This window comes from Cucumis melo, chromosome 2, assembly GCF_025177605.1.
Source record: "Cucumis melo cultivar AY chromosome 2, USDA_Cmelo_AY_1.0, whole genome shotgun sequence".
NCBI classification, from domain to species: domain Eukaryota; kingdom Viridiplantae; phylum Streptophyta; class Magnoliopsida; order Cucurbitales; family Cucurbitaceae; genus Cucumis; species Cucumis melo.
The window spans coordinates 8,808,736-8,834,095 of NC_066858.1; the positions used below are offsets into that span (position 1 = coordinate 8,808,736).

A 25,360-nucleotide genomic window follows, 5' to 3' on the forward strand; every position below is an offset into this window, starting at 1 on the left:
AGTGGTTTAAGTCATGAAATTATTAAAGACGCATAAGGTTTAAGAAATTTTATTTATGAAAATTTAAACAAGGTAGTTATGCAAAAAAAATGTAATGCATTCTAAAGTCCTACTCGGGCCCTGTCTACATAAAAAGATTCTAAGTAATGAAAAGTACTCAAACTCAAACACGAAAGTCTAAAATAAGGGTAAGCGGAAGCAGTAGTCCCTATGGCCCTCCACGGTCACTTCGGGTCGCTCGCCAGCTTGCCCTTGCCCTTGCCTCGTCCTCTACCTGAAAACATAAAATGAAGAGAGTGAGTATAAAATACTCAGTAAGGGACCCACTACTAGTCCCACTAGGTGCCTGTTAACTTCCTGTCAGAGTCCTGTAACTGGTACCCAATCTCTGGCACGTTCCCGAACACGTGCAACATGCGCTCCCGTAGGAACGTATCTCTGGTCTTCGGAGCCCCGGGGGACACCTAGGACAGTCGGGATGCGAGGACCCCGTCGAGTCACTCGAGTCATATCTATATCCATGCTAGACTGGCGTCCCGTCGGACCACACAGTCCTCAATAGGTGGTGATCCCGAAGGACACCCATGCAAGTACGACTCTAACAGATCAAGCTAACGGTACCCTAATTGCAGTATACATACACATGGCATCAGCATATAACATATCATATAAATCATCTCTGCCCTCTCCGTCTCGACATTCGTCGTATAGCTATAACAGCTCTCGCCACACATAACAGGCTATAGTATAACCATACCGTCATTTACAACATACTAACATTGATTTCAGGCATCGTACCGTCCAATCCTCAACATGCAAAATTGGAGTATACATCATCTCATATTTCTAAGCATGGAGCTAGTAGTAGAATCTCTTACCTGGAGATTTACTTGACGAGTCCTAACCGCGAGGCAGTACGCTTTCCAAGCGACGAGGTCCTAACTGTGTAATATGCCAAGATTCGTAATTAGGTCACCAACGACTAACGGTTCAAGACTCATTTGAAATGACTTACCCTAGAGAGAGGTTGCAGTGCTCAAGCCCCTACTGAAGAAATCCCCCGCTGCAGCAGTTACTTGGTCCAGGACGTCCCTTAAGGAGAAATAATCTAATTTAATTCCAAATTAAATCATTTAGTGCCCAAAAATTTGAGTCTTGCTGGGTAAGCCAAAATAATTAATTAATTTACCAAAAATTGGATGGAAAGAGCCAAATAGGCTTGGCGGCTCGGCTGGGGGAGCAGGGACTGGCTCGGTTTGAAGGTTGGGGATCGGCTCGGCTTGCGGGGCAGACAGGCGCGGCTCGTGGTGCAGACCGGCGCGGCTCGTGGCGTGGGATGGGCGCGCGCGGGCTCGGCTTACGACTCGGAGCGGGCGTGCGCGAGCGTGGAGCGGGTTCGGTTTCGGGCGAGCGGGCGCGGGTCGGTTTCGGGCGAGCGGGCGCGGGTCGGTTTTGGGTTCGGGCGCCGGCCGAAACGTGGGTTCGGCTTCGACGGCTGGAGGCGCGCGGCTGACGATCGTCAACTGCTGCTGCTCGGCGACTCGGCAGGACGCGGCTTCACGCGATGGATGGCGGCTGCGCACGATCCGGCTGAGCTGCTCGACGACGCGGCAGGACGCGACTTCATGCGACGGCTGGCGGCTGCGAACGACTCGGCTGAGCTGCTCGACGACGCAGCAGAACGAGGCTTCACGCGACGGCTGGCGGCTGCAAACGATCCGGCTGAGCTGACGAACAGAAGGAGGAGGGCTTGGCGGCTCGGGTACGCGGTGGCGGCGAGCGGCGGCTAGGGTTTTGTTTTCTCCCTTTTTTCTTTTCTTTTCCCCTCTTTCTTTTTTTTTTTGATTTTTCTTCCTTATGCACGGGACCCAAGGCTCCTTTATAATAAAAATCTCTTTTCTTTTCCTTTAATTAAATCAAAGCCAACCATCTTCTCTCTCTCCCAAATCTCACCAAAATTTCAACCAACCCACCTTTCAATTAACAATAATTCACCAAATAATTTCCCAATAAAAAAAATACTTAATATCTAAAAAATGGAAAATCTCAAGCCTTAATTAATCACAAAAATCAAAATGATAAGGTTCTTGTAATAAATTAAAAAAATTCCCATAACCACACTTAATATTGATGACAATGGCCAAAACAAAAAAGAAATATCGAATTTGTTGGGCGTTACAATCTTCCCTCCTAACAAAACTTTCGTCCTTGAAAGTTCTAATCCTCGAACAGCTCGGGGTACTGGGCTCTCATGTCCTCTTCTTTCTCCCACGTGGCCTCCTCCACTCCATGGTTCTGCCAAAGGATTTTGACCAGTGGAATTTCTCGACTGCGAAGCTTCTTGACCTCCCTCGCCAGGACCTCGACAGGCTGCTCCTCGTAGCTCAAGTTCTCGCTAATCTGTAGTGGCTCGAAGTCCACCACATGTGTTGGGTCTGCGACATATTTCCTCAGCATGGAGATATGGAATACGTCATGCACTGCCGCAAGGGATGGGGGTAGCGCCAAGCGATAAGCCACGGGGCCAATTCGCTCCAGTATCTCGAACGGCCCTACGAAGCGTGGACTCAGCTTCCCCTTCTTCGCGAACCTCAGAACACCCTTCATGGGTGCTACCTTCAGAAAGACCATATCTCCCACTTCAAACTCGAGGTCCTTACGTCGTACATCAGCATAACTCTTCTGTCTGCTCTGTGCTGTCAGCATACGAGCTCGGATCTTCTGTATGGCTGCGTTGGTAGTCTGCACTAACTCGGGGCCTAGCATCCTCTGCTCTCCAACCTCGCTCCAGCAGACAGGGGATCTACAGCACTTGCCATACAGAGCCTCGAACGGTGCCATACTGATAGTAGCCTGGTAGCTGTTGTTATAGGCAAACTCCATCAGATGCAGATAGGAGTCCCAACTTCCTGAAAACTCTAGTACGCAGGCTCGCAGCATGTCTTCCAAAATCTGGTTCAATCTCTCTGTCTGACCATCGGTCTGAGGGTGGAATGCTGTGCTGAAGTCCAACCTCGTACCTAAAGCAAGTTGAAGTCCTTTCCAGAACTTCGATGTGAAGCGAGCGTCTCTGTCTGAAATGATGGATACGGGTACTCCATGTAGTCTCACAATCTCTGTCATATATAACTACCCCCCACTTACTGGCAGTGTAAGTGGATTTCCCTGGCACGAAATGGGCCGACTTCGTGAGTCTGTCGACCACAACCCAGATCACCGTGTAGCCCTTTAGGGTCTTGGGCAGTCCCGTAATAAAATCCATCGACACACTCTCCCACTTCCACCCTGGCACACTCAAGGGTTGCAACAACCCTGCTGGATGCTGCCTAGGTGCCTTCACCTGCTGGCACACCAAACACCTACTGACAAAGTCTGCCACTTCCCTCTTCATGCCCCTCCACCAATAGACACTCCTTAAGTCCTGGTACATCTTCGTACTCCCAGGGTGCATGGTAAACGGAGAACTGTGAGCCTCAGTCAAAAGCTCCGTCTTAACTGCGGTGTCTTCCGGCACACACAGGCGTCCCTCAAACATAAGGCCATCGTCAGCGGATATGGAGAAGTCTTCGCCTTGCCCTGTCTCCACCATACGACGTTTCTCTGCCAAGTAAGGATCATTCAGCTGAGCAGCGATGATCATTTGCCTCAAGGTTGGCTGAACCGACAACTGAGCCAACTGTGCGGTAACCTCACCTACTGAGACTGCAATCTCGGCTCTCTCAAAATCCCTGAGTAAGGGGGTCTGCTTGGTGATTAGCGCTGCTGAATGTGCAACCTTCCTACTCAGCGCGTCAGCCACTACATTTGCTTTACCTGGGTGGTACAGGATCTCGCAGTCTTAGTCTTTCACCAACTCGAGCCACCTCCTCTGCCTCATGTTCAACTCCTTCTGAGTGAAGAAGTACTTCAGGCTCTTATGGTCGGTGTAAATCTGAATCTTCTCACCGTACAGATAGTGCCTCCATATCTTCAGTGCAAAGACTACAGCTGCCAACTCCAAGTCGTGGGTAGGGTAGTTCTGCTCATGAATCTTCAACTGGCGGGAGGCATAAGCAACTACCTTACCTTGCTGCATCAGGACACAGCCCAGTCCCTTCTTGGAGGCATCACTATAGATCACAAAGTTTCCCGAACCATCGGGCACTGTCAGGACTGGTGCAGTCACTAGCTTCTGTTTAAGCTCCTGAAAGCTACGCTCGCATGCTGGGCTCCATACAAAAGGGGTTCCCTTCCTGGTCAACTGGGTCAACGGGCTGGCTATACGTGAGAAGTCTTCCACGAACCTCCTGTAGTAACCTGCCAAGCCTAGAAAACTTCGAATTTCACTAACCGTGGACGGTCGAGGCCAATTGGTCACTGCTTCAATCTTTGCGGGATCCACTGAAACTCCCTCACTGGAAACCACGTGGCCAAGAAACGTCACCTTCCTTAACCAGAATTCACACTTGGAGAACTTGGCATACAGCTTGTTGGCTCGAAGAGTCTCCAAAACCTGGTGCAAGTGCTCCTCGTGCTCAGCCTCAGTTTTTGAGTAAATCAGGATGTCGTCAATGAAGACTATGACGAACGAGTCTAGAAAGTCCTTAAACACCCTGTTCATCAAATCCATGAACACTGCAGGAGCGTTAGTCAAGCCGAACGACATCACCACGAACTCGTAATGTCCGTACCTCGAACGAAAGGCCGTCTTGGGAATGTCACCGTCCCTAATCCTCAACTGGTGATAGCCTGATCGCAGGTCGATCTTTGAAAAGACAGTGGCTCCCTGCAACTGATCGAACAGGTCATCAATCCTGGGCAAGGGGTAGCGGTTTTTGACCGTCACCTTGTTCAGCTCTCGGTAGTCAATACAAAGGCGCATCGACCCATCCTTCTTCTTCACGAACAATACTGGGGCTCCCCAAGGCGACACACTGGGCCGGATGAAGCCTTTGTCCAGCAACTCCTGTAACTGGACCTTCAACTCCTTTAGCTCGGCTGGAGCCATTCTGTAAGGGGCCCTCAAGATAGGGGCAGTGCCCGGCTCTAACTCGATGGCGAAGTCTACTTCTCTGGGAGGCGGAAGTCCTGGGAGTTCGTCTGGGAAAACGTCGGGGTACTCCCTCACCACTGGTTCAGACGATAGGGAAACTTCTGGCTCTCTAATATCCACTACGCTTGCCAAGATGCCCCAAGTTCCCTGGCTGAGTAGTTTACTAGCCTTCATGGCTGAGATGACCTTGGGCATACATACCATGCCTGCCCCCCTGAATTTGAAGCAAGCCTCGGAGGGAGGGTTAAAGACAACTTCCTTGCCAAAACAGTCTATATTTGCATGGTTGGCTGACAGCCAATCCATGCCTAGTATCACGTCAAAATCCTGCATGTCTAACACTAGCAAGGTCACGTCTAACATACGATTCGCTATCTCTACCCGACATGCCTTTATTTGTTCTTTGGACATCAGGACCTCCCCAGATGGAGTAGAAACCGACAAAACACTACCCAAAGGCTCTACCTCCAATTCCACATGCTGAACGAAAACGGAGGATATAAACGAGTGGGATGACCCAGAGTCAAATAGCACAAAAGCATAATGCCCCAAAATTGGGAGCGTACCTGTCACCACTGTGCCAGCTCGCTCGGCCTCCTGCCGGGTAGTGGCGTAAACTCTCCCCTGCTGGGACGCCGAAGGCTGGGGCGGTGTCGTCTCAAAGGGTTTCCGAGGACACACATCAGCAGTGTGCCCCGGCTGTCTACATCTGAAGCAGACTCCACTTCCAGCCAAGCAACGACCTCCGTGGACTCTCCCACAGGTAGTACAAGTGGGTAGCTCTCTCAGAGTCCACCCGGCTGCTGCAAGCTCCCGTCGGTGTCTCTGAAAGACACCTCCTGACCTCAGTGTTCGCTGCGGTACTACGTCAGGCTGCGTCTCCACCTTTCTCTCCTGCCCCAAGGCTGACCCTCTGCCGGCAGCCTTAGACGAATCGGCTCTCTCAGGTAGGCTCAAATCCAGTGCTATACGTAGTGCATCAGCATGCGTGGCTGGCCGGAGAGCTCTGACAATGCCCTGAAGGTCTAGCCTGAGTCCTCTAACGAATTTCTCCGTCCTGGCAGCCTCATCCCTTACCATATCGGGAGCAAAGCGGGACAGCATATCGAACTCGGCGTCGTACTGCTCCACCGTCATGTCGCCTTGCTCCAAGTTTAGGAACTCTTGCAGCTTGGCGTGCTTCACATTGGCAGAGAAGAACTTAGCATAGAAGTTCTCCTTGAACTGCTCCCAAGTTATCTTGCTGACATCGCCCCCCAGCATTCTCTCAGCGGTCTCCCACCAGGCGGTGCCCTTGTCCTCCAAGAAGAAGACTGCACACTGCACCTTCTTGTCTTCTGGGCACTTCATGTACCGGAAAATAGTCTCTATGGACGTTAACCACATTTGGGCCTTTGTGGGGTTGTCCATGGATCCGTCAAAGGTCTTAGGATTATACTTCCTAAAGTCCCGTAAGTGTTTCGCCTCGGCCGACAGTTGAACTGGTACTGGTGGAGCTTCCTCAGGGGCTGGAGGAGCGACGGCCTGGGCCTGAACAGGGGCGGCCTGGTTCTGCTGGGCGGCGAGGAAAGGCGCCAAAGCAGCTTGCAGCATGTCCTGATAACGCTGCTCCATCGCGGCGAGATCCGCTTGGGTGACCGGTGCGTTTGGGTCGACTGCCGGTACAGCAGGGGGCACCTCCGGCTGGCCACGCCCGGCTCCTCTGCCTCCCCTACCACCTCCTCGGCGTGCACCTCTACGTGGCGGCATTCTCCCTAAAATTCACCAACAAAACTTTTCACCACAAGAACTGAACACCCTATCTCTAGGTCTTAGACTATTCAGGCAAAATCGTAATCTTAACATTAGCAAGGCTTTAGACATACCTGGCGAGTGCCGAAGGACCGTATAGCCATAGGGTGAAGTAAAACCAAAACAAAAATGACTTACATCGTAGGTCAGTCTACAGAACCTAAAACACTGTGCTCTGATACCAACTGTAACGACCCAACTCCTTATACTGAATCGAAGTCATTACTAAATATAGAACAAGTGGTTTAAGTCATGAAATTATTAAAGACGCATAAGGTTTAAGAAATTTTATTTATGAAAATTTAAACAAGGTAGTTATGCAAAAAAAATGTAATGCATTCTAAAGTCCTACTCGGGCCCTGTCTACATAAAAAGATGCTAAGTAATGAAAAGTACTCAAACTCAAACACAAAAGTCTAAAATAAGGGTAAGCGGAAGCAGTAGTCCCTATGACCCTCCACGGTCACTTCGGGTCGCTCGCCAGCTTGCCCTTGCCCTTGCCTCGTCCTCTACCTGAAAACATAAAATGAAGAGAGTGAGTATAAAATACTCAGTAAGGGACCCACTACTAGTCCCACTAGGTGCCTGTTAACTTCCTGTCAGAGTCCTGTAACTGGTACCCAATCTCTGGCACGTTCCCGAACACGTGCAACATGCGCTCCCGTAGGAACGTATCTCTGGTCTTCGGAGCCCCGGGGGACACCTAGGACAGTCGGGATGCGAGGACCCCGTCGAGTCACTCGAGTCATATCTATATCCATGCTAGACTGGCGTCCCGTCGGACCACACAGTCCTCAATAGGTGGTGATCCCGAAGGACACCCATGCAGGTACGACTCTAACAGATCAAGCTAACAGGTACCCTAATTGCAGTATACATACACATGGCATCAGCATATAACATATCATATAAATCATCTTTGCCCTCTCCGTCTCGACATTCGTCGTATAGCTATAACAGCTCTCGCCACACATAACAGGCTATAGTATAACCATACCGTCATTTACATCATACTAACATTGATTTCAGGCATCGTCTCGTCCAATCCTCAACATGCAAAATTGGAGTATACATCATCTCATATTTCTAAGCATGGAGCTAGTAGTAGAATCTCTTACCTGGAGATTTACTTGACGAGTCCTAACCGCGAGGCAGTACGCTTTCCAAGCGACGAGGTCCTAACTGTGTAATATGCCAAGATTCGTAATTAGGTCACCAACGACTAACGGTTCAAGACTCATTTGAAATGACTTACCCTAGAGAGAGGTTGCAGTGCTCAAGCCCCTACTGAAGAAATCCCCCGCTGCAGCAGTTACTTGGTCCAGGACGTCTCTTAAGGAGAAATAATCTAATTTAATTCCAAATTAAATCATTTAGTGCCCAAAAATTTGAGTCTTGCTGGGTAAGCCAAAATAATTAATTAATTTACCAAAAATTGGATGGAAAGAGCCAAATAGGCTTGGCGGCTCGGCTGGGGGAGCAGGGACTGGCTCGGTTTGAAGGTTGGGGATCGGCTCGGCTTGCGGGGCAGACAGGCGCGGCTCGTGGTGCAGACCGGCGCGGCTCGTGGCGTGGGATGGGCGCGCGCGGGCTCGACTTACGACTCGGAGCGGGCGTGCGCGAGCGTGGAGCGGGTTCGGTTTCGGGCGAGCGGGCGCGGGTCGGTTTCGGGCGAGCGGGCGCGGGTCGGTTTCGGGTTCGGGCGTCGGCCGAAACGTGGGTTCGGCTTCGACGGCTGGAGGCGCGCGGCTGACGATCGTCAACTGCTGCTGCTCGGCGACTCGGCAGGACGCGGCTTCACGCGATGGCTGGCGGCTGCGCACGATCCGGCTGAGCTGCTCGACGACGCGGCAGGACGCGGCTTCATGCGACGGCTGGCGGCTGCGAACGACTCGGCTGAGCTGCTCGACGACGCAGCAGAACGAGGCTTCACGCGACGGCTGGCGGCTGCAAACGATCGGCTGAGCTGACGAACAGAAGGAGGAGGGCTTGGCGGCTCGGGTACGCGGCGGCGGCGAGCGGCGGCTAGGGTTTTGTTTTCTCCCTTTTTTCTTTTCTTTTCCCCTCTTTCTTTTTTTTTTGATTTTTCTTCCTTATGCACGGGACCCAAGGCTCCTTTATAATAAAAATCTCTTTTCTTTTCCTTTAATTAAATCAAAGCCAACCATCTTCTCTCTCTCCCAAATCTCACCAAAATTTCAACCAACCCACCTTTCAATTAACAATAATTCACCAAATAATTTCCCAATAAAAAAAAATACTTAATATCTAAAAAATGGAAAATCTCAAGCCTTAATTAATCACAAAAATCAAAATGATAAGGTTCTTGTAATAAATTAAAAAAATTCCCATAACCACACTTAATATTGATGACAATGGCCAAAACAAAAAAGAAATATCGAATTTGTTGGGCGTTACATAACCATAGAGTGATTGTTTTCTATTGGCTTTGCTTGTTGTTGGGATTGATTATTATGCATCTATATATTTGTTGTAGGGCAAGGAAGATCAATGAACAATTGTTCATTGATATTAAGTAAACTTTCAAGTAAAACTTTAGAGATACTCGTCGGGTGAGATGTTCTAAACTTTTGAGTTTGTTACTTTGAAGTTCCTTTCCTAGTGGAGGTTGTATTTGAGATTGTTTCTCCAAGATGAGCTTTGGTTGATCTCTTTCATGATGTCTTTGAGATGGATTTACTTGTAAATTTGTATTTAATAGATCTTGATTTTTGCTTTGATTACCTTGTTTGTAGTGTGGGACTTTGTTTTCTTTTTATTTCTTGAGTAGTTGATACATCTTCTTAGTTAATGGGTGTTGGATCAAATTGGATGCCTTTAGTTTGAATTATTTCTTCATTTATCTCTGCCACAATTGACATTTTACATTCCTTGTCATAGCAATGATTATTTTTCCTGTGAGTTGCAACACTTTCAGTTCCTTGTGGTTTTATCTCTAATCCATTTGTACGATTATATCAATTTGCTGCATTTAAAAAACTTGTTATATCTAGAGATTCACAACTCAAGGGATGGTTAGTGGATTTGTTATCAAAAGTAAGGTAGTTTTCATCAAATATAACATGTCTAGATATGTAAACTTTATTTGTCTTTGGATTTAAACACCTAGCTATATCCCTTGTAAGACATCTTTATTAGTGAGCTATCGTAGACCTTTTTTCCCGTGTAGTGTTGTTTAAGTTTGTGAATTTTAATGTGTAGGAGTTAGGTCCAAACAAAGCTTACCTCAGTATAAGTTTGACTCGTCTATTTTTTTCTGTTTGTGGTTGTTTGATGTTTATAATGAACATATTAGTAGTTTATTTTGTCTTTAGTTGTTTGATGTTTGTAAAAATCCTTTCGGTCGATGTTGATTTTGTCTTTGATTGTTTGATGTTTGTGAAACCTAGAGTTTTCTAGGTAGTGAAAAGAGAATGGGAGAAGCATTTGTTGAGGTAGTGGCCTTTTGCTTTGGTGACTGGTTGTTCTATTATACAACTGTTCATTTTGCAAGAAAAATTAACAGTTTCATGGGGTATCTGCAAGAGATTCTAGGCAACAATATTCTTCTCTTTTGTTGAGGTGATAGTTACAAGTTCCATGCTGCTCGTAGAGAGGATGTTGATGTAATATTCTTTCCTTATTTACAATTAGGAAGCTCTCTACTGTTTGTAATATTAAATTTTCTTGCTAAGTTCGAATGTTGGGTTCAGGTAGACCTTTCTTGGTTGAGATACAGAACGCATGTCTTCTCCCATCTGAGGTGATAATAAATGAAATACAGTCAAAAATAAATAGCTCAGAGAGTAAATTGGTAAGTTGTTCATATTGTACTGCTTCTTCCATAGATTAAAATTACTGCAAACTTCATATGAATCACATTATTATTTCAGGTTGGCGTAAGAAATCTGAAAGTTGTAAGTAGAGAGGGTTGGGCCCTGGTTCAAGAAGGAGAAGCAGAGAAGTAGGTTTTCTCTATGAGGAATCTTTTTGTCAATTACAAATACAAGGTTCTATTTAATTCTGCATCCGTGACTCTTTAAATCATGTAGAAGCAATATGCTTCACTTGTGTGGACATCTCGCCCACTCGAGGATGATGATTTTTTATCAATATCATCACTCCAGAACTTGGTGAGAAGTTCAACAAGCTTGATGCTTTGATTTCATAGCTTATTATTGATGCGTTACATTTTAGAACCATGCTTGTGAAATATTTTTTCTTGTGCACAAAATTTTGCAAAGAACTCCAATAAGAGTGCTTTATCACTGAAGTCCATTAGAACGTGTAAAGAACATCCACTAGTTAGAGCCATTTTCCAATTGTACAGTGATGCTACAAAGTACAATCCACCCATGCTTCCACTTAGGGTCACTGACAATGTTCTCTTATTTCATTTTAGGATGAAGATTGAGAAGGTTACTGAAAGTTCTCAGTATTATCTCCTACATTTGTGTACCTAGGTACAGTCTTTTAAAATTGAATTAAGGCCACTTTTTAGGAGAATTTTGGTAACATAATCATATCATGAAAATCCAGCTGTATTGTCTTTGAGTGGCTTTGTTTAAATCGTTATTTTTGTCTAGGTTCATTTTTAGGTTGTCTTTATATATTTATGTTGCTTGAGTATGGTCTTTGTTTTAGTTTTAGTCTGTATTTTCTCTTATTTTCTTTTACTCTTAGTATAATACTCATGTATTTTGAGCTTTATATCACATGAGCTTACTGGGTTTTGTTTTTCTGTTCTACTTCTCTGTTACTCACCACTTCCGTTACATCATTTTACATTGTCGCTATGTCTACTAAATCTAAGTATGTTTTTCTACGAGGATGGGTTTTTTTCTTTTTCTAGTTTTTAAGTGATCGATCTGTTCTGCTAAGTGTAATTTTAATTCAAATTCCCAATTTTCTTGGATCTTTTGTTTTGTTAATGACTGTTGCTTTGTTTATTTAGTGTTATTTTATAAATTTGGAGTTTCTGATGCAGATTAAATGAATATGTCTAATAGCATTTTAAGTGATTATACTACTTTAACTTCTATTTCTTTTGCCTCTGCCATTTATCGTTAGTATATTTTGCGGTAATCTTTATTCTTTCCTAAGTTAAGCTTGGTGTAGGAGGGTCCAATATGGGAGTGGCTACAATGCTTTACTTCTTTGTGCTTCTTTTATGTTTACATGAAAATCTAAAGAAGCATGAATATATTCACTACCTATGCATTTCTTTTGCATCTGGTCATGCGATTCTGTTTTGGTATTCGATTAAGTTGAAGAATTGTGATTGATCTAGTTAATTTTTATTCTTTAGATAGTTTAGTTTTGATCTAATATTGGTTGGTTGAATTCAAATAGAAAGTGTAATTCAAAAACACTATACGTGTTGCATTGAACACTATACATGTAATTCAAATAGAAAGTTGTCGTCCGCTAGTATGTTATTAGAAAGGTATGCCACTTGTTTTTCTTTCTATTTCCTAGTGCAGCTAGCCAATCTTGTTATCAATATGTGATACTAATCCTTTGAAGTGTTTCCTCATAAGGGGCTTGATTGAAAGTGTGTGGAGCAATATAAGTTGTTTTGAGATTCAATACTTCTCTTACGCACTTTTCATTCATTTCAAGAGTTGAAGTGTTACTCACACACTTTTTGAAAACTTTTGGTTGGTTGAGAATCAAAGTGAGTATAGGATCTTCCTGGGATTGTTACGAGACTCGAAGTGACATTTAAACATTTTTTTTGTTGTTTCAAGTGTTTAAGTGTTGCTTTGAAACTTTTTAGAAACTTTTTACGTTGGTTTTAAGAGCTTTATATTGATACTGTCATCACTGCTTTATATTCTAAGTGGTATCACTACTTTATATTCTAAGTGGTTTGATCATGTTGTGGTTGCCTAATGTGTTGGTACTTTAAATAGCTAGGTTGTTAGATGGATTTGGGATAGGTCTTGTTGTCACTCTTGTTCCTGTTTATATTTCAGAGACTGCCACATCAGAAATAAGAGGCTTCAGGCCTAAAAGGTTCCCCAGAGACTCCGTGACATAAAGGATGTTTCAGGTTCATATTTTATTCTTTTTTTAATTTTAGTTCTGATTTTCTATGGTCTTTTAGCTGTGCGCCTTCTAATAGAGACAATGAGATTGATGCAATCAATGATAGATTTTTCCATAATTATCTTAATCTTTAGCATTTTAATTTGTCTTTGTTTTTACTCTGGTTATGTGATTCTAGTTTGGTATTCGATTGAGTTAAAGAATCGGGATCGATGTAGTTTATTTTGTTCTTTAGATAGTTTACTTTTGATCCAATATTGATTGGTTGAATTCAAATAGAAAGTGTGTAATCCAAAAACACTATACGTGTTGCATAGAACACTAACACACAACAAATTCAATTTATTTTAGTGCAATTGATTATCAACATACTGGCAATTAATATTGAAACCTTAGAGTTTCTTGTTGTTTAGGATGCTAGTCAAGTTATCCATGGATCAGATTGTTTGTTGCTTGTTCTGAATCCTGATCTAACGTTATGATTTTGTTTTTGTTTATCATTTATATGCTTTGTCATTGAAGGGCTTGATGGTGAACACTAATGGAATCCTTAACTCGTGGATGTAGTTGAAATTTCTCCAAAGAAAAATCCAAAGCTAGAGAATGGAGCTTCGACTTTAATCCATCATGATGAAGGAAAAGAATCGTACCAAAAGTTTTGAAATTTACAACTACTAATTCAAAGAAAGATGCACTAGTATCACAAAGAAATTTTCTTTTCACTTTTTATTTCGTTAGGTATACAAAATTTTGGTGTTATTCTATCAGTCACTTATGATAATGTGTTGGAACATACATAGGGATTGCTAAGTAAGCTCATTAATTCTACTTTGTTTTTTAGTTCTTTAGGTATGCTTATATTGTCTAGGTCATTAGTTACATGTGAAGTTGCTTTTCTAATTTTGTCTAGATCATGATGTTTATTTTCAAACTTTTATTAGGCGATTGGTATGGGGACAAACGACTTGTGGTTTCATGATGTTTTTATAACTACAAAAATGCTCTAATCACAAATTCAACTTTTTATATTCTTATTAATAGCTCTACAAACACCGCTATTAAAAGTCAATGACTTTTTGTTACGACAACATTTATAAAACGCCACAAAAAATTGTTTATAACATTTTTCAATGTTATTAAAATAGCACTTGTAACATTTTGATAACGCTTTTTGAAAGCAATAAAATGCTATAAAATGTCTTTTATAGCGTTTTTCCAACGATATTGCAAATGCTATTGAAATATTTTATAATGATTTTCCAACGTAATAAAAAACGCTATCAAAATGTTTCGATAGCGTTGTTTCTCACTGTAACGACCCAACTCCTTATACTGAGTCGAAGTCATTACTAAATGTAGAACAAGTGGTTTAAGTCATACAATTTAGTAAAAACGCATAAGGTTTGAGAAATTTATTTATGAAAATCCAAACAAAGTAATATGTAAAAATGAAATTTCGTTCTAAAGTCCTACTCGGGCCCTATCTACTTTAAAAAAATGGTAAATAGTGAAGAATACTCAAACTCAGGTACTAACGTCAAAAACAAGAATAAGCGGAAGCAGAAATCCCTATGGCTCGCCACGGTCACTTCTGGTCGCTCGCAAGCTTGCCCTTGCCCTTACCTCGTCCTCTACTTGAAAAAAACATGACATGAAGAGAGTGAGTATAAAATACTCAGTAAGGGACCCACTACTAGTCCCACTAGGTGCCTGTTAGCTTCCTATCATAGTCCTGTAACTGGTACCCAATCTCTGGCACGTTCCCGAACACGTGCAACATGCGCTCCCATAGGAACGTAACTCTGGTCTTCGGTGTCCCGGAGGACTCCTAGGACAATCGGGATGCGAGGACCCCGTCGAGTCACTCGAGTCATATCTATATCCATGCTAAACTGGTGTCCCATCGGACCACACAGTCCTAAATAGGTGGTGATCCCGAAGGACACCCATGCAGGTACGACTCTAATAGGCTAAGCTAACAGGTACCATAACCACAACATACATACACATGGCATCATCATATAATCATAACAGATTAATCATCATCTCACTCTCCATCTCAACACCCGTCGTACAGCCATAAAAGTTCTCGTCATCACAACATCATGCTATAATATAACCATATCATCAATCGCATCATACTATCATTAATTTCATGCATCGTACAGTCTAGTCCTCAACATGCACAATTGAAGGTATACGTGACCTCATAATTCTAAACATGGAGCTAGTAGTAGAAATCTCTTACCTGGAGATTTACTTGGCGAGTTCTAACCGCGAGGCAAGTGTGCTTTCCAAGCAACGAGGTCCTAACTGTGTAATTAAGTCACCAACGACTAACGGTTCAAAACTCAGTTGAAATGACTTACCTTAGAAAGAGGTTGCAATGCTTGAGCCCCTACTAAAGAAATCCCACGCTGCAGCAGTTACTTGGTCCAAGACGTCCCTCAAGGAAAATAATTTAATTTAATTCCAAATTAAATTATTTAGTGTCCAAAAACATTGAGTCTTACTGGGTAATGCCAAAATAATTAATTTAATTACCAAAAATTGGATGGAAGGAGCCAAATTAGGCTCGGCGGCTCGGCTGGAAAAAGGACAGGGACCGGCTTGGCTTGGAGGTTGAAGATCGGCTCGACTCGCGGTGCAGACAGGCGCGGCTCGGCTCGGTACAGAGGCTACGCATGTGCGGCTCGCATGCGGGCGCTGCTCGGCTCGCGGGTGCACGCGGCTCGGGTTTCGGGTCGGAGGCACACGACGCGGGCCGGGCTTCGGGTCACAAAGCGGGGGCTTCGGCCGGGTCGGGTCCTCGCGCGATGAGGCGCTGGCTTCCGGATTCGGGTGGCGCGACGGCTGCGGGTGGTTCAGCTACACCACGGCTTCGCTCGGCGATGGCTGCAGACAGACGTTTCAGCTGCGCTGCGTCAGATCGAAGCGGAGTGACGCGGCTGGGCGTGTGAACGTCGGCGATGCGGATGCGGCTGGCTGACGGATCGGCTGCAGATCGCGAAGGGTGACGCGGGCTCGGCTTCGGGCGACGGTTGCCAGAGACGGGCTGCACCGACGGACGCTCGGTGTGCGCGGATCGGCTTGGACGGATCTTCCGACGCGGCTGGAAGCTCGGCGACGGCTCGGATGGACTGCAGACTCGGCTGAGCTGCTGAACAGAGAGGGGAAGGCTTGGTGGCTCGGGTTCGCGGCGGCGGCGGCGGCGTGCGGCGGCTAGGGTTTTATTTTTTTTTCTCCCTTTTTCTCTTTTCTTTTCCCCTCTTTCTTTCTTTGATTTTTTTTTCTTCTTCTTTATGCACGAGACCCAAGGCTTTTATAAAACAATATCTCTTTTCTTTTCCCTTAAATAACCCAAACCAACCATATTCTCTCTCTCCAAGTCTCACCAAATTCAACCAACCCTCCTTTCAATTAACATTAATTCACCAAATAATTTCTAAATACTAAAATAGATAAAATAAATAAAAAAATACTTAATATTTAAACAAAATGGAAAATCCCAAACTTTAGTAAACCGGAAAATTCAAAATGATAAGGTTCTCCCAATAATTTGAATTTTCGAAGGCCATACATAAATATTAATAGCAAAATGAACAAAAACGAGTTTGTTGGGGCGTTACATACTCCTCTCCTTAGAAAGCTTTCGTCCTCGAAAGCTCTAATCCTCGAACAGCTCGGGGTACAGGCCTCGCATGTCCTCTTCTCTCTCCCACGTGGCCTCTTCAACTCCATGTTTCCGCCAAAGAACTTTGACCAGTGAAATTTCTCGACTACGAAGCTTCTTGACCTCCCTTGCCAAGACCTCGACAGGCTGCTCCTCATAGCTCAAGTTCTCGCTGATCTGCAGTGGCTCGAAGTCCACCACATGCGTCGGGTCTGCGACATACCTCCTCAGCATGGAGACATGGAATACGTCATGCACTCTAGAAAAAGATGGGGGTAGCACCAAGCGATAAGCCACATGGGCCAATCCGCTCCAGTATCTCAAACGGTCCTACAAAATGTGGGCTCAACTTCCCCTTCTTCTCAAACCTCAGAACACCTTTAATTGGTGCTACCTTCAGAAAGACCATGTTTCCCACCTCAAACTCGCGATCCTTACGTCGTACATCAGCATAACTCTTCTGTCTGCTCTGTGCTGTCAGCATACGAGCTCGGATCTTCTGTATGGCTGCATTGGTAGTCTGCACTAACTCGGGGCCTAGCATTCTCTGCTCTCCATCCTCGCCCCAGCAGACAGGAGATCTACAACACTTGCCATACAGAGCCTCAAACGGTGCCATACCGATAGTAGCCTGGTAGCTGTTATTATAGGCAAACTCCATCAGATGCAGATGAGAGTCCCAACTTCCTGAAAACTCTAGCAAGCAGGCCCGCAGCATGTCTTCCAAAATCTGGTTCAATCTCTCTGTCTGACCATCAGTCTGAGGGTGGAATGCTGTGCTAAAGTCTAACCTCGTACCTAATGCAAGTTGAAGTCCTTTCCAGAACTTCGATGTGAAACGAGTGTCTCTGTCCGAAATGATGGATACGGGTACTCCATGTAGTCTCACAATCTCTGTCATATATAACTGCCCCCACTTACTAGCAGTGTAAGTGGATTTCCCTGGCACGAAATGGGCCGACTTCGTGAGTCTGTCGACAACAACCCAGATCACTGTATAGCCCTTTAGGGTCTTGGGCAGTCCCGTAATAAAATCCATCGACACACTCTCCCACTTCCACCCTGGCACACTCAAGGGTTGCAACAACCCGACTGAACGCTGTCTAGGTGCCTTCACCTGCTGGCACACCCAACACCTACTGACAAAGTCTGCCACTTCCCTCTTCATGTTTCTCCACCAATAGACACTCCTTAAGTCCTGGTACATCTTCGTGCTCTCAGGGTGCATGGTAAACGGGGAACTGTGAGCCTCAGACAAAAGCTCTGTCTTGACTACGCTGTCTTCCGGCACACACAAGCGTCCCTCAAACATAAGGCCATCGTCAGAGGATATGGAAAAGTTCTCACCTTGCCCTGTCTCTACCATACGACGCTTCTCGACCAAGTAAGGATCATCCAACTGGGCAACGATGATCTTTTGCCTCAAGGTTGGCTGAATTGACAACTGAGCCAACTGTGCGGTAACCTCCCCTACTGAGACTGCAATCTCGGCTCTCTCAAAATCTCTGAGTAAGGGGGTTTGCTTGGTGACCAGCGCTGCTGAATGTGCAACCTTCCTACTCAGTGCGTCAGCCACTACATTTGCTTTACCTGGGTGGTACAGGATCTCGCAGTCATAGTCTTTCACCAACTCGAGCCACCTCCTCTGCCTCATGTTCAACTCTTTTTGAGTGAAGAAGTACTTCAGGCTCTTATGGTCAGTGTAAATTTGTATCTTCTCACCGTACAGGTAGTGCCTCCATATCTTCAGTGCAAAGACTACAGTTGCCAACTTCAAGTCGTGGGTAGGGTAGTTCTGCTCATGACTCTTCAACTGGCGGAAGGCATAAGCAACTACCTTACCTTGCTGCATCAGGACACAGCCCAATCCCTTCTTGGAGGCATCACTATAGATCACAAAGCTTCCCGACCCATCGGGCACTGTCAGGACTGGTGCAGTCACCAGCTTCTGCTTGATCTTCTGAAAGCTACTCTCGCATGCTGGGCTTCAGAAAAAAGGGGTTCCCTTCCTGGTCAACTGGGTCAACGGGCTGGCTATACATGAGAAGTCTTCCACGAACCTCCTGTAGTAACCTGCCAAGCCCAGAAAACTTCGAATTTCACTAACTGTGGACGGTCGAGGCCAGTTGGTCACCGCTTCAATCTTTGCTGGATCCACAAAAACTCCCTCACTGGAAACCACGTGGCCAAGGAACGTCACCTTCCTTAACCAGAATTCACACTTGGAGAACTTGGCATACAACTTGTTGGCTCGAAGAGTCTCCAAAACCTAGTGCAAGTGCTCCTCGTGCTCAGCCTCAGTTTTAGAGTAAATCAAGATGTCATCAATGAAGACTATGATGAACGAGTCTAGAAAGTCCTTAAACACTCTGTTCATCAAATCCATGAACACTACAGGAGCGTTAGTCAAGCCGAAAGACATCACAACGAACTTGTAATGTCCGTACCTCGAACGAAAGGCCGTCTTGGGAATGTCACTGTCCCTAATCCTCAACTGGTGATAGCCTGACCGCAAGTCGATCTTGGAAAAGACAGTGGCTCCCTGCAACTGATCGAACAAGTCATCAATCCTGGGCAAGGGGTAGCGGTTTTTAACTGTCACCTTGTTCAGCTCTCGGTAGTCAATATAAAGGCGCATCGACCCATCCTTCTTCTTCACGAACAACACTGGGGCTCCCCAAGGTGACACACTGGGCTGGATGAAACCCTTGTCCAGCAACTCCTGTAACTGGACCTTCAACTCTTTTAGCTCGGCTAGAGCCATTCTGTAAGGGGCCCTCGAGATAGGGGCAGTGCCCGGCTCTAACTCGATGGCGAAGTCTACCTCTCTGGGAAGCGGAAGTCCTGGGAGTTCGTCGGGAAAAACATCAGGGTACTCCCTTACCACTGGTTTGGAAGATAGGGAAACTTCTGGCTCTCTAATATCTACTACGCTTGCCAAGATGCCCCAAGTACCCTGGCTGAGTAGTTTACTAGCCTTCATGGCTGAGATGACCTTGGGTATACATACCATGCCTGCCCCCCTAAATTTGAAACTAGCCCCGGAGGGAGGGTTAAAGACAACTTCCTTACCAAAACAGTCTATATTTGCATGGTTAGCTGACAGCCAATCCATGCCTAAAATCACGTCAAAATCCTGCATGTCTAACACTAGTAAGGTCACGTCTAACATATGATTCGCTATCTCTACCCGACATGCCTTTATTTTTTCTTTGGACAACAGGACCTCCCCAGATGGAGTAGAAACAGACAAAACACTACCCAAAGGTTCTACCTCCAAACCCACATGCTGAACGAAAACAGAGGATATAAACGAGTGGGATGACCCAGAGTCAAATAGTACAAAAGCGTAATGCCCCAAAATTGGGTGCGTACCTGTCACCACTGTACCAGCTCGCTCGGCCTCCTGCCGGGTAGTGGCAGAAACTCTCCCCTGCTGGGAAGCAGAAGGCTGGTGCGGTGTCGTCTCAAAGGGTTTCCGAGGACACGCATCAGCAGGGTGCCCCGGCTGTCTGCACCTGAAGCAGACTCCACTTCCAGCCAAGCAACAACCTCCATGGACTCTCCCACAGGTGGTACAGGCGGGTAGCTCTCTCAGGGTCCTCCCGGCTGCTGCAAGCTCTCGTCGGTGTCTCTGAAAGACACCTCCTAACCTCAGAGTCCGCTGCAGTATCACGTCAGGCTGCGTCTCCACCTTTCTCTTCTGTCCTAAGGCTGTCCCTCTGCTGGCAGCCTTAGACGAATCAACTCTCTCATGCAGGCTCAAATCCAGTGCTATGCGTAATGCATCCGCATGAGTGGCTGGCCGGAGAGCTCGAACGATGCCCTAAAGGTCTGGTCTGAGACCTCTAACGAATTTCTCAGTCCTGGCGGCCTCATCCCTTACCACATCGGGAGCAAAACGGGACAGCATGTCGAACTCGGTGTCGTACTGCTCCACAGTCATGTCGCCTTGCTCCAAGTTTAGGAACTCTTGCAGCTTGGCGTGTTTCACATTGGCGGAGAAGAACTTAGCGTAGAAGTTCTCCTTAAACTGCTCCCAAGTTATCTTGCTAACGTCCCCTCCCAGCATTCTCTCAGTAGTCTCCCACCAGGCGATGCCCCTATCCTCCAAGAAGAAGACTGCACACTGCACCTTCTGGTCTTCTGGGCACTTCATGTACCGGAAGATAGTCTTTATTGACGTCAACCACATTTGGGCCTTTGTGGGGTTGTCCATGGATCCATCGAAGGTCTTAGGATTATACTTCCTAAAGTCCCGTAAGTGTTTAGCCTCGGCCGACAGTTGAAATGGCACGGGTTGAGCTTCCGCTGGGCCTGGAGGAACGACGGTCTGGGCCTGAACAGGGGCGGCCTGGTTCTGCTGGGCGGCGAGGAAAGGCGCCAAAGCAGCTTGCAGCATGTCCTGATAACGTTGCTCCATCGCGGCCAGATCCGCCTGGGTGACCGGTGCGTTAGGGTCGACCGCCGGCGCAGCAGGTTGTGCCTCCGGCTGGCCACGACCGGATCCTCTACCTCCCCTACCACCTCCTCGTCGTGCACCTCTGCGTGGCGGCATTCTCCCTAAAATTCACCAACAAAACTTTTCACAACAAGAACTTAACACTCCTAATCCTAGATCTAGTCTATTCAGGCAACATTATAATCTTAACGTTAGCAAAGCTTTAGACATACCTGGCGAGTGACGAAGGACCGTATAGCCATAGGGTGAAGTAAAACCAAAACAAAACAATGACTTACATCGTAGGTCAGTCTACAGAACCTAAAACACTGTGCTCTGATACCAACTGTAACAACCCAACTCCTTATACTGAGTCGAAGTCATTACTAAATGTAGAACAAGTGGTTTAAGTCATACAATTTAGTAAAAACGCATAAGGTTTGAGAAATTTATTTATGAAAATCCAAACAAAGTAATATGTAAAAATGAAATTTCGTTCTAAAGTCCTACTCGGGCCCTATCTACTTTAAAAAAATGGTAAATAGTGAAGAATACTCAAACTAAGGTACTAACGTCAAAAACAAGAATAAGCGGAAGCAGAAATCCCTATGGCTTTTGGTCGCTCGCCAGCTTGCCCTTGCCCTTACCTCGTCCTCTACCTGAAAAAAACATGACATGAAGAGAGTGAGTATAAAATACTCAGTAAGGGACCCACTAATAGTCTCACTAGGTGCCTGTTAGCTTCCTATCAGAGTCCTGTAACTGGTACCCAATCTCTGGCACGTTCCCGAACACGTGCAACATGCACTCCCGTAGGAACGTAACTCTGGTCTTCGGTGTCCCGGGGGACTCCTAGGACAATCGGGATGCGAGGACCCCGTCGAGTCACTCGAGTCATATCTATATCCATGCTTGACTAGTGTCCCGTCAGACCACACAGTCCTAAATAGGTGGTGATCCCGAAGGACACCCGTGCAGGTACGACTCTAATAGGCTAAGCTAACAGGTACCATAACCACAACATACATACACATGGCATCATCATATAATCATAACAGATTAATCATCATCTCACTCTCCATCTCAACACCCGTCGTACAGCCATAACAGTTCTCGTCATCACAACATCATGCTATAATATAACCATATCATCAATCGCATCATACTATCATTAATTTCATGCATCGTACATTCTAGTCCTCAACATGCACAATTGAAGGTATACGTGACCTCATAATTCTAAACATGGAGCTAGTAGTAGAAATCTCTTACATGGAGATTTACTTGGCGAGTTCTAACCGCGAGGCAAGTGTCTTTTCCAAGCAACGAGGTCCTAACTGTTTAATACGCCAAAATTCGTAATTAAGTGACCAACGACTAACGGTTCAAAACTCAGTTGAAATGACTTACCCTAGAAAGAGGTTGCAATGCTTGAGCCCCTACTGAAGAAATCCCACGCTGCAGCAGTTACTTGGTCCAAGACGTCCCTCAAGGAAAATAATTTAATTTCATTCCAAATTAAATTATTTAGTGTCCAAAAACATTGAGTCTTACTGGGTAATGCCAAAATAATTAATTTAATTACCAAAAATTGGATGGAAGGAGCCAAATTAGGCTTGGCGGCTCGGCTGGAAAAAGGACAGGGACCGGCTCGGCTTGGAGGTTGAAGATCGGCTCGGCTCGCGGTGCAGACAGGCGCGGCTCGTGGTGCAGACAGGCACGGCTCGGCTCGGTACAGAGGCTACGCACGTGCGGCTCGAACGCGGGCGCTGCTCGGCTCGCGGGTGCACGCGGCTCGGGTTCCGGGTCGAAGGCACGCAGCGCGGGCCAGGCTTCGGGTCACGGAGCGGGGGCTTTGGCCGGGTCGGGTCCTCGCGCGATGAGGCGCTGGCTTCCAGATTCGGGTTGCGCGACGGCTGCGGGTGGTCTGGCTACACCACGGCTTCGCTCGGCGACGGCTGCAGACGGACATTTCGGCTGCGCTGCGTCGGATCGAAGCCGCGCGACGCGGCTGGGCGTGTAAACGTCGGTGATGCGGATGCGGCTGGCTGACGGATCGGCTGCGGATCGCGAAGGGTGACGCGTGCTCGGCTTCGGGCGACGGCTGCGAGAGACGGGCTGCACCGGCGGACGCTCGGCGTACGCGGATCGGCTTGGACGGATCTTCCGACGAGCTGGAAGCTCGGCGACGGCTCGGGTGGACTGCAGACTCGGCTGAGCTGCTAAACAGAGAGGGGAAGGCTTGGCGGCTCGGGTTCGCAGCGGCGGCGACGGCGGCGGCTGCGGCGTGCGGCGGCTAGGGTTTTATTTTTTTCTCTCTTTTTCTCTTTTCTTTTCCCCTCTTTCTTTCTTTGATTTTTTTTCTTCTTCTTTATGCACGAGAACCAAGGCTTTTATAAAACAATATCTCTTTTCTTTTCCCTTAAATAACCCAAACCAACCATCTTCTCTCTCTCCAAATCTCACCAAATTCAACCAACCCTCCTTTCAATTAACATTAATTCACCAAATAATTTCGAAATACTAAAATAGATAAAATAAATAAAAAAATACTTAATATTTAAACAAAATGGAAAATCCCAAACTTTAGTAAACCGGAAAATTCAAAATGATAAGGTTCTCCCAATAATTTGAATTTTCGAAGGCCATACATAAATATCAATAGCAAAATGAACAAAAACGAGTTTGTTGGGGCGTTACACTCACGTTATAAAAAGCATTTATACCATCATATTTGTGCTATTATGGGGACATATTATAACATTTTACATAGTGGTGAAAAGACATTATGAAAAGTCATGGACTTTCAATAACATCGACTACGACAACATTCTCGAAAACGCTATCGAAAATCAACAATAGCGTTTTTTTATGCTATCGTAATTGATATTTCTTGTAGTGTTTCTAAAACAAAAATTCTCTCAAAACTTATTTTGTCACTTTCATTTTCGAGCAAACTCATTCACAAGTGGTGGTATTCCAATTGGTTCTAGTGGAGCTTCAATTAAGTATTTTGATTGTTTTATCTTGGGGATCGTTCCGCCATCATACAAACTGTTTGCATTCTGAGCAGATTTGTAAAATGTCTTAAAGAGAGTGTGATCCATGATTAAACCTTTCTTTTTACTAGTTTCTGCTTTTGAGGTTTTGGATGCACACCTTAGGCGACGAACCAGGTGACATAATCAAGACGACGTAGTCTATGCGTTAAGTCTAGGTCACCACTTTACTAGGCATTCATATTACAAGATGGCCGAATCACAAAGCATTCAAGTTCCAACTCAGCCGTTCTAGGTTCCCAATTTAGACACCCAACTCTCTAATTTCAATGCATTGTTTCTATTCCGTTCCAACACGTTGTTGCTAATCAGTTCCAACACATTAATCTGTTCTTTCTAGGCATCTTATTTCCAACGCTTAATTCCAGTCTTCCAACACATTGGTGCTTTTCTATGATAGATGATGATACACTTATCTTACCTTATCATGCTTGATTTCAAATAGGAACAAGTACAATCATGATTTGAGCCCTTTTTTCTTTTCGTTTTTTGTTCTCTTCTTATCTCATGTATTTTTTAATTCTTTTGCTAAATCATGATGAACCTATGGTTCTTTAGGAAATAGTACAAGTATTTAAATTCATTTGTTGTCTCCTCGAAAGGTCAATCTTCCCATTGAGTCTACTAAATGAATCTCAGAATATGGAATAGCCCAATCGAAAAAAAACAAAGCAAACATAAACTTGGTAGCTGGGAAAAAATCCAAAGAAAGAAAAGAGCGGCAAAGTTAAGCAAATGCTTGGCTTAAATAGGAAAAGGTGAAAGATAACTTGTAGGAATACAAGTTATTATAGCCTTATAGGTAAAACAATGAAGTTAGAACACAGGATAAAGTACCAAGACGCTTGACTAAATTTATAAAGGTAAAAGAATACAACTTACATAAGTCTCCGGCCTGATTAAATATATAAAAATACAAAATTTCTTCTTATGGAGACCTAGCACTGACATTATTGTTATTGACGATGTTGTGGGTACTACTATAACATGGCCAATGGTCAAACTATGTAAGAAACTTTATTTATTTTGTGAATTACGTATTTATTAAGCTCATTAACTAATTTATTGTTAGAGTTATATAATGATATTTCTTTTTATTTTTTATTAATTGATTGATGTGTGCAAAAAACATTGAAGCAACACATATATGTGTGGAAAATTTTGGTAGAGCTACAATTTAAGCATCTTTTTTTATCCTATCAAAATTTTTGGATTACATGTATGCAGTCATTTTATTTGAATTAAGAATTTACAACTTGTTCTAATAGTTAAGGACTTTGTTGGAACATAGTGTTAGTGATTATTTCAAACCT

At 45.1% G+C, this 25,360-nt stretch overlaps 2 long non-coding RNA genes across 2 annotated transcripts; both read right to left on the minus strand.

The window, feature by feature from the left end:
• Positions 1-7,253: 7,253 nt before the first annotated feature.
• LOC127145953 (uncharacterized) lies at positions 7,254-8,154 on the minus strand. Its single transcript, XR_007817641.1, has 3 exons — positions 8,079-8,154; positions 7,942-8,005; positions 7,254-7,336 (listed from the first exon to the last, which is right to left on the minus strand). It is a non-coding gene; the product is annotated as an uncharacterized LOC127145953 (long non-coding RNA).
• Positions 8,155-15,086: 6,932 nt separating this feature from the next.
• On the minus strand, positions 15,087-22,693 carry LOC127145945 (uncharacterized). Its single transcript, XR_007817639.1, has 3 exons — positions 22,574-22,693; positions 22,399-22,475; positions 15,087-15,187 (listed from the first exon to the last, which is right to left on the minus strand). It is a non-coding gene; the product is annotated as an uncharacterized LOC127145945 (long non-coding RNA).
• Between the last annotated feature and the right edge of the window lie 2,667 nt (positions 22,694-25,360).